Source organism: Castor canadensis, chromosome 2, assembly GCF_047511655.1.
Source record: "Castor canadensis chromosome 2, mCasCan1.hap1v2, whole genome shotgun sequence".
In the NCBI taxonomy this organism is placed as follows: domain Eukaryota; kingdom Metazoa; phylum Chordata; class Mammalia; order Rodentia; family Castoridae; genus Castor; species Castor canadensis.
The window spans coordinates 46,180,244-46,198,264 of NC_133387.1; the positions used below are offsets into that span (position 1 = coordinate 46,180,244).

An 18,021-nucleotide genomic window follows, 5' to 3' on the forward strand; every position below is an offset into this window, starting at 1 on the left:
TCATATATATACAAAATAGAGTTCATAGGCATTACTGAGCTGCCAAATGGATTTATGATTCTAAAAAAAAAAAAGAGAACCCACAATTCAATTTTATTTAGAGTAAAGAAAAAAGAAACTTTCACTCATACTAGAAGAAACTCAGCCTCAAGTTTGGAATCTGTATTCAAACTACACATGCAATAAGAGTAATATTATGCTAATACAAGCTAAAATAATTGATTTACTATTGCATTTGTCTAATATTAACAATTATAAGCAGAGTAGTGGAACTAGTATTTGTAACAATCCTTATAGCTTTACAGTGTCAGTCACAACATTTCACTCCTCTTCACATCACTGGTTCTCTTTGCATACCTTGGCTTCCTCCTCTTCAGTAAAGCTGTTTTTGATATTGAAGATTTTATAACTCCTCTCAGGAGTTTTCCCATTAATCATATTGGGAACAGTTTTACATGTAACATCAAGTGAACCTTTGATGTCTAATTTGCAATCAGAACAAGTCTGAAGTGTTTCTTGGTCAACTTTCAGAAACTCTTGGTCCCAAACAGGGATCTGTCTATTCACTGTTCTTTATCCTCATCATCCTCAGGAAGAAGGGTACATCCTAAGGCCGTGCCTCTGAATGAACTTTTTCAATATTGCTGCATTAACATTTGGTAGAGGAACTGGGTCACCCTCTGCTTCACCATCCCTTCCCACATCTTCCAACAAGGTCTCGATGGCCCCAGCTTGTTGAGCAGTTTCTACATCAACTTCACAGATCTCTGCAACTTAACTGAAGACCTGGTATTCAGTCTCATGAACATAGTGAGCTGAAGACTGATGAGAATGAAGCAATGTCCACACAAGAAGAGAAAGGCAAAGACAAAGCCTCTACTTACTTTTTTGGTTTTTTTTTTGGTACCATATATAGAACCCAGGGCCTTGTGCATATCAGGCAAGCAATCTGCCTCTGTACCTAACTCATCATTATGCTTTAAAAATTGTAAAGAACCCTTGCTCAGGACCCTCACTTTTCTATTGAGTATGAAATCAGGAGTCCTACTGACTTCCATGAGGATTTGCATGACCTACACTGAAACTGGTGAGGCCATCAGTTTTGACACATTCCACTGGTGAGAATGAGAAAATATGGCCCCACCTGGCTGAAAGGGAACATAAGAAATGCAGTCTGAGTATCTTCCAAGAAAAAGCAAATTTGGTGAGCTTCTTCCCAGGTCTGCTTCAGTTGCAATGACAATCTATTTATGGTTTCCGTCTCATTCTAAACTTCCAGAGATTTAGTGCAAAAGAGAATTTGATCACTCCTCCCCAACCCCTCTCCCACACACACTGTGTTCCTTCTCTTCCTCATACCCTGACAAGGAATAGTATTTTCCTGTTCTCCTTCTCTCAGCTTGAGCTCTTTTATATCATATCTCTCTTCTACCCTAAGGCAGTATTTCACAGTCTACCCAATCACAGGAAGAAGGCAAATTTTTCTTAAATTATGGGGAAAACTCCATGATATAAACTGGCAAGACTTGGCTCTGGATATGAGAGTTGTGGGGCAACTATTAACTAGAGATTGCCAAAGATAAAACATATCAATTTAATACCCTTCCCCAAACAGCATTGATGCTGCATAAATAAGAGACAAGGGCCAGTGAAGATTGATTGCCATCTTTATGTCTGGGAGAATTTTGGACTCTGAAGACAGAGGCAGTCTGAAGTATAATGATGAAGTCCATCCTCACCAATTTGAGGGTAATTATGGAATAAATGGAAATATCTCATTAAAGATGTATAACTGGAATTCCAGAGAGAGAGAGAGAGTTGAAAAACAGAAGTAGAGTCTGGAATCATGAGAATTAATGGGCTCCAATGCAAAACATCCCAGAACTGAACAGTGTTTTTCAGGAATAGGACACTGAGGCTACATGTGTGGAGAGATAGGTGAGACAGTTTTTATCCCCCAAAAAGAAGATGGAATTAGAAGAGTAAGAGAAGACCACCACACAGTGACTCAAAGGCAGGAACTATACCTTTGTCATTTTCATATCCCTAATACTTACAAATATATCATTGTACTACATGCCAATCAATGTGTTAGGAAAGAAGGAAGGCAAAACAAACAGGGAAATCTGGAATTAGGATGGGATCATGCCATAGAAGCCAAGTGTCACAGGTAGAATAATGGCCTCCCAAAGTGTCAATGTTCTACTCCCTGGAACCTTTAAAGAAGTCATGCTCTATGGCAAAAAGAGACTCTGCAGCTGCAATTAAGGTTTCAATCTGGATATGAGGAGATTTTCCTTGATTGTTTGAGTGGGTAATAATCAGACGAGCAGAAGAGTGGGTCAGAGAAGTGTGACATGGGGATCCCAGCCACTGTTGCTGGCTTTAAAGATGGGAGAAGGCTCCCATGCACTAAAGAACACAAGGAAATTGGGGACAGCTTCCAGTTTCCCTGTGAACACTGGGACCCTTGGTCCTACAACTATAAGGAACTGAACTTAACCAACAACCTTTTGAGCAGGAAATGGATTCTCTCTAGAGCCCTCCAGAAGGAACACAGCCTGCCAACACCTTGATTTTAGTGCAGTGAGACCCATATCAGGCTTGTGACCTACATAAGAAATCATTTTATTTTATACCATTACATTTGTGGTAATTGTTTTTTGGCAGTACTGGGATTTGAACTCAGGACCACACACTGGTTAGGCAGATGCTCTATCACTTGAGCCACACCACCAGCTTTGTTTGTGGTAATTTCTTATGACAGAAATAGAAAAATAATAGACTACATAAAAGTAGATAAGGAGAAGTCACTAAGGTAGATAATATTGAGGCAAAAATCACAAAAAACTCATCAGTTTGTTGGTTTTAAGTTAATAGGTCAAAAAGGTGGCCCATGCCCTGAAGTCTGGGAGACAATAAATGAAAAAACTCTCAGGTATAGGGCAACTGCCCAGAGAGGAAACCCTTTTTGGGATAACTTCAGTATCCCTTTGTGAACCCAAAGGAAAGAAAAAAGGGATACATAAAGGCAGTGATTGATTTAGACAAATTTCACCTATTTTGCATTAAAAAAAAAACTACAGTCTCTAATCTTAAACTGTGTATTCTTTTTGTTATTTGTGTTAATTCCTTGGCAGAAAAAATATAGCAAAAAGGAAAAAAACTTAGTTACTAAGGTCATGTTTTATACATTAGTATAAAAAAAATTTTAAGCATAAAAATTTGGAGAAGTAGATCTATTTATAATTCTGTCTTGAAACATAATGTTTTGTTAGTAAATAAAACATTGCATAATATCTGTGTAACCTTAGAAGAGAAATGAAGGAGAGACCATTTTTATATCCCTCTTGGCTCTTTGCTGCAAGTGACAGGATATGGAAATATGAATTTGGGGGTTTTCTCCAAAAATGCATTTTAGTGTTTTTTTCTTGGCTTCTTTGGTTAGGAGGTAATCACAGCAGCAGCAATGGAAGCAGCTTTTCTGGATGCACTCTTTCTGGTGCCAGTTTCTCCAGTGCTCTAAGCACTGTACCTGGAGGCCAAGCTTAGACTCTTCTTCCAGCCCTTTGACACTTTGTAATCACCCAATCCCTGGCATTAAATCCCTTTTCACCTAAGCATCTAGAATGACATCTGCTTCCTACACTAAACCCTGAAATAGGTAGGACTGGAATAGTCAAAGAAAAGGAGATAGAATAGATGGAAATCAAGGTGACTGAACAAATGAGACTGGAGTGCTTAATGGAGATGTACATGTACTTGGATTGACAGGATGGAGCAACTTCTGGAAGCCTTTAGTGCAATGTCATGGAGTTCAAACTTGGTCTCATAGGGAATCACTATCACTGGTGAGGTGGCTGGGTAGAACACACAGAGACTGAGGGTACAGGGCCAATTGGAGGCCATTGTAATTGTAGGGCGTGAGACAACATGAGAATAGAGCACTCAGGTTGAGAGGTGAAGATGAAAGGAAATTTCAAAGTGTATAGAAAGACTCAAGGTTGCACCTCATAAGAAAAAGATGCACTATCCCTGACCTCAGAAGCTTATTTCATTAAAAATACTAGTTAGTCATAAAGTAGATATAGCTGCAAATAGGTCAATTATGCAGATACATGTGAAACTCCAGATGTTAAGACTTTTTCTAAGTAAAGTGAAATTTTATATTCTTATTTGGTTTCTTCCTTTTGCAGATGTGTGGGGAAGATTTGATAAAATAATATTAGTCAAAGATGGATGAACTGGTTCAAATCCATCTACAGGCTCCATCCACTGGCACCACTACTTCTCACAGCTACAGAGTCAAAGGAAAATAATCTCTGAGACTCTGGAATAATGCCCTATCCAGCACAAGGGCCAAGAGTGAAGAAAGGTCTCCTGAAAAGTTATAATCTCATGCCACCAAAATTTCTATCCCAGTTCCCAGATTAGTCAAGGTCTTTTGAGGTATAGAATTTGTACTTCCTTATTGAGTGTCTACTAGGCTCAAGCACTAACCCAGAAATTTTACATCTATCATCTCATTTTATCCTCATGATAATCTTTATGATAAATGTTTACTTAATAATTGTAAAAATGAGAAAACTGAGACTTATAACGTTTATAAAATTCTGACCTATTCAGTCAACTGGTTTATTATCACTGCCTCAAAAATTGGAAATCAGGATGGATTACAGGATTTAGGATATCCAATCAGTTTGTCATTCTTTCCTATACAAACAACATCTAGTCTCCCAAGTCTAGCATGTCATTGATAGGACATTATATTTGGGAAATACTTTAGAAAAAAATATTAAGTCTCAATAATTAAGATTTCTATAGTCCTAAAGTTGTTTCCTTGTCATCCTTGGACTACATCATTTTCTAATTAATAATTAAAAGTTGAATATTTTTCTCAGACCAAATCAATTCTATTTTAAGATAGAGACTTTATATAATTACAGATTACTTAGCTACCAATACTGTTGTAAAGCCTAGAGTTGATTATCATTCATTTCCATGACAGTTGTGTAAATGCAAAATAGAAAAGTAGTCTTTCTCACCTGTCTAGCTTTTCAGGTTAGTGAACAGCTGCTATGAACCCTTACTTTTTTAGGTTTAGAAAGGTCAAAGAATTAAAAAAAGTTCAGCCATTTCCTGGTCCTGTAGTGTCTAAGTCATTTCCTTTCATTATCCTACCTGGTGAAGAAAGGGATAATAAATTTCACTGGATCCCAGGAGCACTGAGCAGACTAATTAATCACTATAAAATGCTTTCAAATCCAGAGTGTTAAATCTGTATGTGCTAATTTTTTTCGGTAATCATGTTAACACCCTATTCATTTCACTGGCAATTGTATAGCACCATCATAATGTCGTGATGTGCACCATGCAAAAGTCAGGTGAGATGATCTAATGATGTCAAGATGAAATGCTGTCAGTGCAAGTCTATAAAGATAGTATAACACTGTCAAAAATGAAAGGAAATGATGGTATTGTAAGTTCTACTACCATTAAAAGATGTTAGAAGGAAAGGGTTCCACAATCTGGGGCAATGTCTGTTATGACAGATCTGCTCAAGCAATTTACAAGACAAACTGGCATTCCTCATCTAATTTTCTTTATCCAAAGAGTTTTTATTAAAATTCTCTGTTAATTTCCTGCATGAATGTCTTCAAGCCCAGAATAGGACTCTGATTCTCAAAAGCAATTCGTGTTTGAAACATTCATTGCTCTTCAGGTCTGTGGTCCAACGCTAATTGCACCAGATAATCATTGCTTCCGAAAAGGAAGAGAGCACGTTTTAAAAGTCTTGTGAAAGGTAATAGTTCTCAAAGTTTCAATCTTTGAAGAAACCTTGGCAGTAAAGGAGATCTCTTTTATAAAGGACACACCTCACAGAAGGAAAGAAATAACAATCCTTTGATCCACGGTCAGTTGAGGCCCAAACATTTATCCTCTCTCTGTATACTGGATTTTGAAAACCCTTAGGAAGGTCCAAACTGAAAAGAAAATAAAACCTTTCAGTACATAATTTTAAGCACTTGGAAGTCTCAGGTTTCAATTCTCTGAAGTTTTCTATTATGTGAGGGATTTAGATTGAATGATTTAAAAAATATATAGGCATGATTTCTGCCAAGACTGTTAAAAAGATAAGCGTCAACATGAAATAAGGTATATAGAGGCAACCCTTAGGAAAAGTTAGACAAGGGATTGAACTTTGCTATACTCAAGAATTCCACCAGCCTCTGTGGTGCCTTCATGTGAGTTAGAAACACGTGCACTTTTCTTAGAGCAGATGCTGGCCACTCAGCTGGGCAAGAATGGTGCAGGCTGAGTTTTAACTCTCCTTTCAATATGGCATGCTAACGACATGCACAACCACAGGTAGTGGTCCTGGAGCTCCCTCACCTGCTGGATCTAGGCCAAGCAGGTCAACCTCTAGCTATCTAGAAAACCTCTGCTCTGCCAACCAGACAAATTTCCATGGTGCCAGGCTAATAGTTAGGACTCTTTGAGATGGCCAGAAAGGGCTTATGAGAGTGTTAGAAATGCACCACAAAATCAAGAGTTGGCCAGGACCTTTCCAGTTCCTTCTGTTGTTTTGGTGTAATTATTACCACCTCCTTTTCACTTTAAAAGATGACTTTGTATGGATGTTAAATTATATAGTCATTGTACACATACCTTTGATAAAACAGTGTGAAAATTTGGGCACACTAATCTGTAGGTAAATGTGTGAGGTAGTATGTGATTGTGAAGAGGAAGGGATAAGAAAGAAAAGGAGCAAATGGGAGGCAGGACCTCCTGTTTAGTTTCATGTGGATTGGTCTCATCAGTTTCAGGGACCAATTCTCACTGATACTTAACATAAGTTATGGAATTAAGTTTTCTCTTTTTAAAATATGGTTTATTTTAATTGACACATAGTAACTATGTGTCAATACAGGGTGTCTCATAAATATATACACATATGCATGCATATAAATACATATATATGTACATGTGTATAATTTGTAATGGTAAGTTGAGAGTAATTGGCATATCTATCACCTCAGGCATATTTACCAATTCTTTGTGTTGAGAACATTCAAAATCCTCTCTACCAGCTATTTGGAAATATACAATTAACTATTGACTATAATAGTTATCCTAATATGCTATAGAACATCAGAAGTTATCTCTCTTATTCACTAGCAGGTACTCCTATACCTGTTAACCATCCTTTCTCTTTCCCCACCCCTCCACACCTTCCCACATTCTGGTAACCATTCTATTCTCTACTTCTTTCAAATCAACTTTAGTTTCCATATGTAAGTGACAACAAGTGCTATTTGTCTTGATGTGCCTGACTTAGCAAAATTAAGCTTCAAAAAATGGGGGTTTTTTGTGGGACTGGGGATTGAATCCAGGGCCTTGCACATGCTAAGCAAGTGCTCCACCACTTGAACCATTCCCCCCGCCCCTGAAATGAAGCTTTCTATTAGAGCAACTTGCTCCTAAATTTTCCTTTCCCCAAGGCTAGAGACCCCTTACCTCAGATACACAGTACATGTCGATTCCACTTCCTCTAAGATCTGAGTGTTGATAACAAACAATTGCATTGTAAAGAAAAGTGAGACTTATTAAGGAAAAAGCAAAATGTTGATATAAGCAAATCATTGCAAGTAAAAAAGACACTATGTGTGTGTCTTTAGGGCTAACAAAAAAAGAAAAGGAGATGAGCATTGGAATGTTGCTCTGGTGTTTAAAGCCTTAATTCTTGGCTTTTATTTGCCATGGGGGATAAGAATTCTGGGATCAGAGACTTTCCATGCATTAAACTTATCAACCATGGGATTATAACTAAATTTCCTAACCTTTCTGTCTCATATATTTCTATATAAAATGGGATAAGGATGGCACAATACAAAACAATGCATGAATGCACTTAGCAGACAGTAAATGCCTAACACACATGGTTATTTTTCATATTAAAAGGGTAGGAGTGTGCTTCAGTCTGTGACTGACTCTTTTTGTGTGTGTATACAGACAATATTTTGACTGTGGATATTTTTAGCTACTTTAGTTTTATATAGTGTATTTAAAAGAAGAAGGTAAGAAATTGGATTTCTCCCTGCCTTACTTACCTCTTAAGAATACTATAAAGGTAAATAGCAAATTATGTAAGAACATTCTGGTGTTTTACAAACACATTTAAAACTCTAAGCAAATGAAAGCTATGATTATTATTAGTATTAAAGTAGACTCTTTGGGACTCAGTGAATCAATCTGTCAAAAGGTATTTCAAGACGAATACATTTGAGTAAGGGGTGATAGTGCAGGCCTGTAGTCCCAGCACTCAGGATGCTGTGGCAGAAAGGTGAAGAGTTCAAGGCCAACCTGGGCTACATAGTAAGACCCAATCTCAAAGCAAACAAACAAAAAATAACAAACAAACAAAAAATAAAAGAATGCAATAGAAACCTATTCCCAAAGAGCTAAACAAATATATATTCCTTAACTGTGGTTCCTGTCAGTGCTATCTTTTTCTATCTCAACCACCTGGAGGGCAGGTGAGGTGGCTATTTGACTTACATGGATATAAAAGAGCTGAGCAGACATATCTCTTTCTCAGGAGTACATTGGCTTGCAGGGACTGAAGCTGAAGGTTAGGCAAGACCAAAATGCAGCCTCTATACCCACGGAGAGAGTAAGGCTTGTAAGAATGGCAACAGGGAGGAAAGAAGGACTGGCCAGGCAGGAGGAGATGACAGTTATGCCCAGATATACCTAGGTCTAATGAGAGGAGGAACATGCAACTGTTCAAACCAGCCCTCAAAGGCTGGGCTCTTTACTCCTAACTGTGTGGCTGGCAGCAGTGACACCACATCACTGCCCAAACCCACCAATAAAGGATGAGGTAGGAGTGCCAACATGGAATATGAGCAAGTTCAAATTAAATGAAAGGCAAATATATAAAAGGTGAGGACCACCCGTAATAGCCTAACATAGCTACTTCTCAAGGCTACTGTGAGTAGAAGTGAATTATATGTGAAATTCCTCTGGGAAAAACTATTTAAAGGCCTATAAAATTTTCAAAAGACGTGCCAAATGTTCACCATAAGGCTGTGAAGGGGAATAGAGTCCAATAATGTAATTGAAAAATTTAAAGAACACTTCTCCTATAATTTATAGCCAGGGTTGGAGTTGAATGACCCTTTTAGTAAAAGAAGGTCACAAAGAAGCAAGCCATCCTTAGAACTCACAACCCCATGTGTTCCTGAAACCCAGTCTTTGAGTGGACAAGTACTCTTTCTTAGCTGTCACCACAGTGACTATTCTAGTTAGGAGACAGCAGGGTAGTTTTGTTTTTATGTTTTTAACTTTTGTTTTTCTGCCTATTTCTCTTCCAATATAAGTTAGGAAAAAAATTACCAGGCAATTTTATTCACCAGGTACCTATTTGCTGCCCCTTCCTCCCAGTTTTCTGCCTAGTTGACAGCAAATATGGTTTCTTTGGTTCATCTATTTTTCTCAGTGCTAAAAAAGATTTCCCTTACCCTCCCCAAGTTTAATATGCAGTTTAATAGCACAGTTACTCATAACATGACTCAAAACGTGTATGAAACTTTTAAATGGCAAGTGTAAAAATGCTGTAAAATAGTATACCCTGTAGCAGAGAGAGACTTAAATAACAAAGAAGGTAATAGAAAAGTGTAGGGAAGACAGTGCATCTAAAAGATATTTTGAATTTTTCCATACATGAATATAGTTGTTCTTGTCTGTGTGTGTTATTTATTTGATTTGTTTAATCTCCACCCTCTCTTCCCCACTCCCCACCCAGGAAAGGATTTAATGCAATATCTGTATATATTCTGCAGCTACTGGAAGTTCAGAGTTTCAGGAGAAGTGTCTTTTCCTTCTGTAGCATCAGGGATTCCTGGAACTTGTAACAATTCGATACCTTTAAAACCCATTTTAAAATAACAGTGTGTGCAGACACATAGTGGGTTGCCTGCAAAGTGAGATACGTTGAAACGTTGCAGCAGCAACCAAAGTCTTCCTTGATTTCCTAGGCAACCAATTGAAATGCATACACCAGAGGGGGCATGGCTAAGAAAAGCACAGGAACCACTGAGTATATGAAATTTCATACACAAAGTCATGAACCAGGATGCAAAGATAAATTATACAAATGTATACATTTACAAATGCTTTGTTACATGCATAGTTTAAGAGCCTGCTCTACTAAAGACAGAGAAATAAATAAGACTGAAGATTTAATACTGAAAAAACTGTATAGCTGCCTATGGGCTATACAGTCATTCCTGTGTATCGGCCAGGGATTGGTTTAATGAAACCCTCTGCCCAAACTAAGATCCAGGCATATCAAGACTCTTACATAAAGGGGCATGATATTTGCATCTAACTTACCTACATCTTCTCTATACATTAAATAATTCTAGATTCTTTAAAATACCTAATAAAATGTGTCATATTAAAAAGGTATACATTGCTTAGGGGGTAATGACAAGAGAGAGTCTTGTATAAGACTGTTCAGCACAGATAGAATTTTCTTCCCCAAGTATATTGGTTGAATCTGAAGATGTGGAACCTGCAGATAGAGCTGACTCCATAAGTTGAGTTTTACTAAGATTCTGGCTGCAAGTAATGTATCTTTTCTGTCCACAATTTCACAAAGTGACTCCATTGTGGTGTCAGCCACACTTCACCTGGAAAGCTATTGACTTTTCTTTTCTGTTGCCTTAATTTTCTTCTGCAGGAGCACAGAGGGATGCAGGTCCAGGTGGGCACTGTGCCTTCCACTGATTATGCTGTGTGACACAGCAGGGGGACCTCTTATCTCTGACTGGGGTTGCCTGTTTAAGAGTCTTTTTTTTCTTCATAAAAGGTAGAAGGTAGTAAACACAGCTGTAGAAAACGGTTTTGTGTTTTCTTGCTATTTGTTTTGATCTATTAAAATGATATAATTAAGACAGAGTACAAAAATGAACCATAAGATGATGCTATCATTTCTTACGCGTGTGTATGTGTGTGTGTGTGTGTGTGTGTGTGTGTGTGGTGTGTGTAGGGCCAAGTTTTATCTGCCTCACAGTTTCAAATAATTGGAATGGACTTGACTTTAGAAGTAGTTTTCTACATCTTTGCATACAATGTTGTCAGATCATGAAATACAAAGGCCTTAGGGTCTATGAACTTTAAAACTCTAAATGATCTTGGAATTAGGGTGTTATTAAAGATAACTTAAGCTTCATTCTTATTATTTCCTTGCTAGTGCTGAATCACTGTTCTGAATTTCTGTGTGATTATTACTTTTTTAAAACTCTATCAAGGATGTATTTAATTGGAATATTTATATATATTTAAGAAGAATAAAGATTTTGTACATAGTATCACAGCCAAACTTTCTTTTCAAGAAGATGCAATCTGGTGGGTGAGGGGAAGAGGGAGGGGACGGGGGCAGTGGGAAGAGATGGCCCAAACAATGTATGCATATATGAATAAATGAATTAAAAAAGAAGATGAAATCTGAGTTTGAGATAAAGACTATGCCTCAATTTTATTTTGCAAAGACATATAATAATATAATCCCATTTACTTCCTACTTAGATGAATGTGAAGTGTTTTCAGCTGTGGTATATTAAATTCATCTCATAGAGAATAGATGTAAGTAGATACTTAAGGCTTTTTCCTAGATAGCTATGTTTAAGTTAAATAAATAAACACATTTTAATAACTTAATTATAAAAAGAAAATGTGTAGAAGTCTGTGATCTACATTATCATTTGAAATAAACTGAAAAAATCTTATTAGACTAGAATTAAGTGGAAGATAGTTTTTCCCTCTGGGAATTTTTAATTTATTCAGAATATTGATATAATTGCCTACTAGTGAATCCTTTGAGATTACTTTGTTAGAGATGCTCTTTACCTCCAAACACATTTTTCTTGAGGTAAAGGGGATGTTATAATTAATTTTAGTGTGGGAGGAACTCTTCTTTACATTTGTCCTTTCCAGTGCATCCTCAGGCTCCTTCTTCATCTTCTCTCTCTCTCTCCCTGGATGAACTCTCTTGTCAATTCAAATGCTCCCAAGTATGTTGACTTGAGCCTGCTTACTTAAGCCTCATAAAGGTATGGGGAAAGTTTTGTCAATTTGGAAGATAAAACATCTCTGAATGTCAGTTAAACTGGAATGCTGGGCCCTCTGCTAGAAGACAAAGGCCATTCCCATGCATTACCAAAACCATGACCAACGACTTGGGATATTCTTTATAGCCTTCACTACTTTTGCAATCATCACTCCTATCCTTTCCTATCACCACTGTTCATGGAAATGTCTTTTCTATAAAACCATCATTCTGAATATTTTGGGGCTATTATTTGAAGTTATTAAATGGTCTTAGTGGCCTAACTCAAAGATAAATAAAATGATTGCTTAGATCTAACTCAAAAGAATGTATGACTTAACCAGCTTTGTCTTTGTTTGAGATTTCTGAGATAAAAAGTGCCCTAGATGGATCAGGATCAATAAGAAACAATAACAGCAAACTGCTGACAGAACTTTTCATTGAACAGATAAAGTTATAGACAAAGACTTTAATTTTTTATATATTTATTGTTGTGTTGTGGAGGTACATTGTGTCACTTACAAAAGTTCTTACAATATATCAAATATATCATACTGAATTCACCCCCTCCACCATTCTCCTTTATCCCCTCTCCCTCCATTCCTGGAATAGTTTCAACAGGTATCATTTTTTCATTTACATACATGTGTACACAGTATTTGCACTACATTCACCCTCCCACACCCTTTCCTCACCTCCTCTCCCTTCCAGGCAGGACCTGTTTTGCCCTCCTGTTCTTCTAGTTTGTAAAAAGAAGAAAAATGACATTTTTTCTTATTTAAGATAGCTACACAGGGAGTTTCCCTGTGGCACTTCCATGCATATGTGGATTATAGCTCAAATTGGTGTATCTCCTTTATTTTTCTTCTTTCTCTAGTCCCTTTCTTATGGTGGTTTCAAAGGTTTAAAAATTCTATATTCATTATTGTATAAAGAGTACATCAACCATACTCACCTTCTCAACTTCTTTTTTTTAGACTTCCCCTCTTGTATGTGACCTCCCTTTAGTGTGGCCTGTTTTTCATAATAGTGCTATATTTGTATTAGATCTATATTCCACATAGGAGAGAAAACATGTGGCTTTTGGCTTTCTGAACCTGGATAACTTCATCTGGCTAAAATGATGCTTTCCAGTTCCATCCATTTACCTGCAAATGGCAAAATTTCATTCTTTTTTGAGGCTCAATAAAATTCCATTATATATAAATACCACTTTCTTTTTTTTTTTTTTCAAGATTGGGTTCTTTTTTTTTTTTTCATTTTTCTTTTATTATTCATATGTGTATACAAGGCTTGGTTCATTTCTCCCCCCTGCCCCCACCCCCTCCCTTACCACCCACTCCGCCCCCTCCCTCTCCCCTGCCCAATACCCAGCAGAAACTATTTTGCCCTTATTTCTAATTTTGTTGTAGAGAGAGTATAAGCAATAACAGGAAGGAACAAGGGTTTTTGCTGGTTGAGATAAGGATAGCTATACAGGGCATTGACTCACATTGATTTCCTGTGCGTGGGTGTTACCTTCTAGGTTAATTCTTTTTGATCTAACCTTTTCTCTAGTACCTGTTCCCCTTTTCCTATTGGCCTCAGTTGCTTTTAAGGTATCTGCTTTAGTTTCTCTGCGTTAAGGGCAACAAATGCTAGCTAGTTTTTTAGGTGTCTTACCTATCCTAACCCCTCCCTTGTGTGCTCTCACTTTTATCATGTGCTCATAGTCCAATCCCCTTGTTGTGTTTGCCCTTGACCTAATGTCCACATATGAGGAGAACATACAATTTTTGGTTTTTTGAGCCAGGCTAACCTCACTCAGAATGATGTTCTCCAATTCCATCCATTTACCAGCGAATGATAACATTTCATTCTTCTTCATGGTTGCATAAAATTCCATTGTGTATAAATACCACAATAAATACCACTTTCTTAAATCTGTTCATCAGCTGTGTGGCATCTTGGATGTTTCCATAGCTTAGGTATTGTGAATAACACTGCAATAAACATAGGTGTACAGGCGTCTTTATTGTAACCTGACTTACATTCCTTTGGGTACATCTCTAGGAGTGGAATTGTTGGATCACATGGCAGTTCTATTTTTATTTTTTGAGGAGCCTCCATGCTGTTTTCCATAGTGGTTGTACTAATTTACATTCCCACCAGCAATTTATGAGGGTTCCTTTTTCCCCACATCCTCACCAACATTTATTGTTGTTGAGAACAAGTCTTTTAAATACAGATATGCTTCTGATAGAATTTCTAAACCCAGAAGGCATTGTTTATACCAAGTGTGCATGTATTATATCAGCATCATATTAGGAACCCTTTATTGACTTGGATTATGTGTATCTGAATTTTGTTTACAATGTATTCAATAAATGAAAGTTCCCTTATCTATAAAATCTAAGCTCATAAATTAAATATTTTCAAGAGCATTGACCTCAAGGCCAAAAGAAGGGATGGTCTAATTTTGACATCATGTCTCTGAATAAATAGATTTCCATATGGACCAGAGGGAAAAATCGAGTTAATGTCACTATTAAAATTGTATCCCCTCTCTATGCATAGTATTCATGCTGCAAACTCAGAAGGACACTATTTTCTTGTTCAAGTAGTAAATGACCAGAAGCCTGCCCGGTGGCTCATTTAGATAGAGAAGGGCCTATTTCTTCAGAACTTTCTAGGAAAGAGAACCACCCTCAATTTTCTTCCACTCACCCGAGCTGGAAATTTTGCTAAGAGCATACAAGAATTGAAAGATTGTTCAAGAGAGACAGAGACCCCAGAAAATGTGATCCTCTGGGAGCAGGGAGGAAAAGTATAAGCATGCAAGAAGTAAATGAAAGGAAGGAAAGGGCGTGGGCAAGGAGAGAAAGGTCTACCGGAAGTTGAAATAAAGAATACCACCTGGTAGTGGACTCAAACCTGGAGGATCTGGAGGACCAGAGAGCTTGGGGAGCGTGCCATTTGTACGCTGCTCCTGGAAGACACTGGGTGGCGCTCGTAGTAAAGACTTGCACTTCTGTTTGGGTCTCCCCCACCAAAACACACATCCTTTGCACATTTCAGCTACTAAAATATGAAATCACTTGCATTCCTCCTACATGTCTCAGTGTGAAACGCTCTGCTGGAAGAGTTTGATGCCAAGGTTGTTTCTCCACCGTTGGGTCTGTTGATGGACTTTGAAAGGCAACAATGCCCAGCGTTGCTGGCCTTAGGACAAAGCTCTAGGCCTTGGTGTCAGAACTACCCCTACAGTACCAGCAAAATTTACACCCGACAGCCGGGATACCCATTGTGTGAGCGCCGCAAGTGTGGGTCCAAGCCACGACTAGGCCCGCAGCAGCGCTGGCAGTGCACAGACCACAATTAGTAAATTGTTAAATGAAATGGGCTACACATATTGTGAACAGACTCTGGCTGCTTAGACAGCACTTCTCTTTTCCTGCTGCCTTTAAGAAAGGGGTGGAGGGAGCTGAGATCAACTAAGCAGTCAAGAAAGTTGAGGATTTGCACCTTTAGAAATCATCCAGATTTTGTCTCACTCAGAAAGAAAGCTGCCTTCAAAACTGCATTAGGGTCAATGAAAAAGCTTTAGGAATTGAAAAAAGTTATTCTTCCCTCCCTCCCCATTTCTTTCTTTCTTTATAAAATGTGCAGGAAAATGTCTTCTTTTGACCAGGAAGCGGGAAGGAGGAAGTGAAATTTAGTAAGATCTGAAACCAAGTTAACATTGTAACAGTGTGTTCAAAGGCTCTGGAGCTTCTAAATTTTGCACAAATTCTGCAGCATCCAATCCCATTCTTGAAGCCTGCCTTCTTAAGGTGTGAGAGCATTGCTAGGAATATCCTGACTGGTGTAACCAAATTGACCTATTTGCCTCCACACTGTTATATTAGCTCTCTGTTAAACAGTGTTGAGATGGGGGGTTGGAGGGGCAGTGAAAGGGTGGCCCAGAGCCGTTTGTCTCTTGCTTTTCCAGGAGGGCACTTTGACCTGTCCTTGGCATTGATTTGTGCAGGATGTGTATAAGGTGCTTTATGGGCACCGAGAATGTCTCCAGAGCAATAGGTTCTGGACCTCAGCCCAATAGGTTCACAGTGTTTCCTTGCCTCCTTGAAGATCCCCACATCCTAAATCCAAAGCATGAACACCCAATCGAATCAACAGCATGGGGTAATAAGGACCAGCGGACAGCAGCGCCTGTCTTTACCCCATATCTATGTCAGAGGAGAAATCTAGGTCTGCGAGGCCGCAAGCCAGGGGGAGCAGGTAGCATTGCAGAACTCTAGCTCCCTTGTGCTCCGGGGCACTAAAATTCCCAGTCCCTGGAAGTGTGACAGTAGCTATAGTTTTATGGCGCCCAAACAGCACAAACCAGAGTCGATGCCAGTGCAGTTACTGGCCTTTGAAGTTCGGAGCTCCCCAAAGGGGTGGGCATCCTACTGTGAATTTCAGATGCTCTTTGATGGCATGTTTGGGGCCCAGGTAGCTCCGTAGCCAAAATAAAGCTAAACTAACATTAGACAAAACTAAGGCTGATGCTTACTTCTTTGGTTGGGGAAAAGGAGAAAGGGAGGTCAGAAGACCCTACCCTGAATATCCAGTGGAGAGCCCAAATTCCTGGCCTTAGACTCCCAAGGGGAAGATACTAGGAGGATCCAAATCAAGATCCAGCTCCTAGAGTTGCCGGTGAGCCACATTTATGTAAAAATTCTAAGCCCCTACTTAAGAGTACTAAGTGCTACTAGAGTAAAAGTAGCATGTAACAAAACCTAAACTTTGGACTTCTTGCACCAAGTGGTCCTTTGAGCTCTTTCTCCCTTTGCATATGAACTAAGGTTTTCTCAGCAGGAAATAAAGGGAAAGAGTACAGAAAACTGCACCTGAGGAATGGAAAGGCGGAACCTCAGTGCCTGGAGCCAGCAGGGTGTACATCTGTGAGCATCATTCAGCATCCCCAAAGGGGAAGGACATCTTCCAGGGTTTCCCATTTGGTCTGCAGACCTGAAATGTCATAAGTGGATCCATTCACTTTTGCAGGAGTCTTTGGCTACTGAACGGAGTTACAATGCCTTCCAAATTGAAGAGAATATTGAACAGAAGTGGGGCTGCCTGTTTTTCTTGAAAGCGAGGTAGGGCGATTTAGGTGTCCTTATTTCCCAGTAAGATGGTGATTTTAAAAAGTCATCGTAAACACTTGAGTTGCAAGAACTATGCCATTAATGGCTGGATAGTCAAGTGCATTCTTGAGCATCTTTTTGCAGTCCTGTCTTAGATATGCATCTCCTGCAAAAGATGTGCTTGTTACATATTTATCTGTTTCCCAAATTGCAAATTTTTCAACACAAATAAGTTGCAACCTGCTTCTTCCCAATATCATTAAAATAATATAATAATAATACTGTTCTTCATTCCTGTTCACCTTCATCTTACATTCCTCCCCCTTGTCTCCCCATTTCAACATCAACGTTCAATTCTACACTCGCCCTAGTGGAGCCTGTGGAGCCAAGGAGGTGGGGAGCAACGAAAGACCGTCGTCAGCCTCATCCTCAAAACATGCACATTTGTGACTGCTCATTGGAACACATTGTCTCCAGACATCATAGAGCTGAGTGTTGGGGCTTCTGCGTTGTCTTTGGTGTTCACTAAAAGCAGATTGAATTGAGACCCCCCCTCCCCCAACAAGCAGCAACACATGCGCGCGCGCACACACACATACACACACACACTTCCCCCCCCCCGTTTCCTCCGCCCCCCCCCCTTTTTAAGCAATGCTTTGTTGTGCTAAAACTAGTTGGACGAGTTAGGGTGTTGCTGCTGCTACCGAAGCCCTGGCCAATGGAACCCGATCCACCCCGCTGTGCGTAAGCGCGCAATTAAGGATTTAACCAAGGCTGTGCTGCGTCTCAGCCAGC

General features: G+C 38.9%; 1 pseudogene; it reads right to left on the bottom strand.

The window, feature by feature from the left end:
• Window positions 1–321: 321 nt before the first annotated feature.
• Window positions 322–16,276, bottom strand: LOC109702893 (S-phase kinase-associated protein 1 pseudogene; annotated as a pseudogene).
• Between the last annotated feature and the right edge of the window lie 1,745 nt (window positions 16,277–18,021).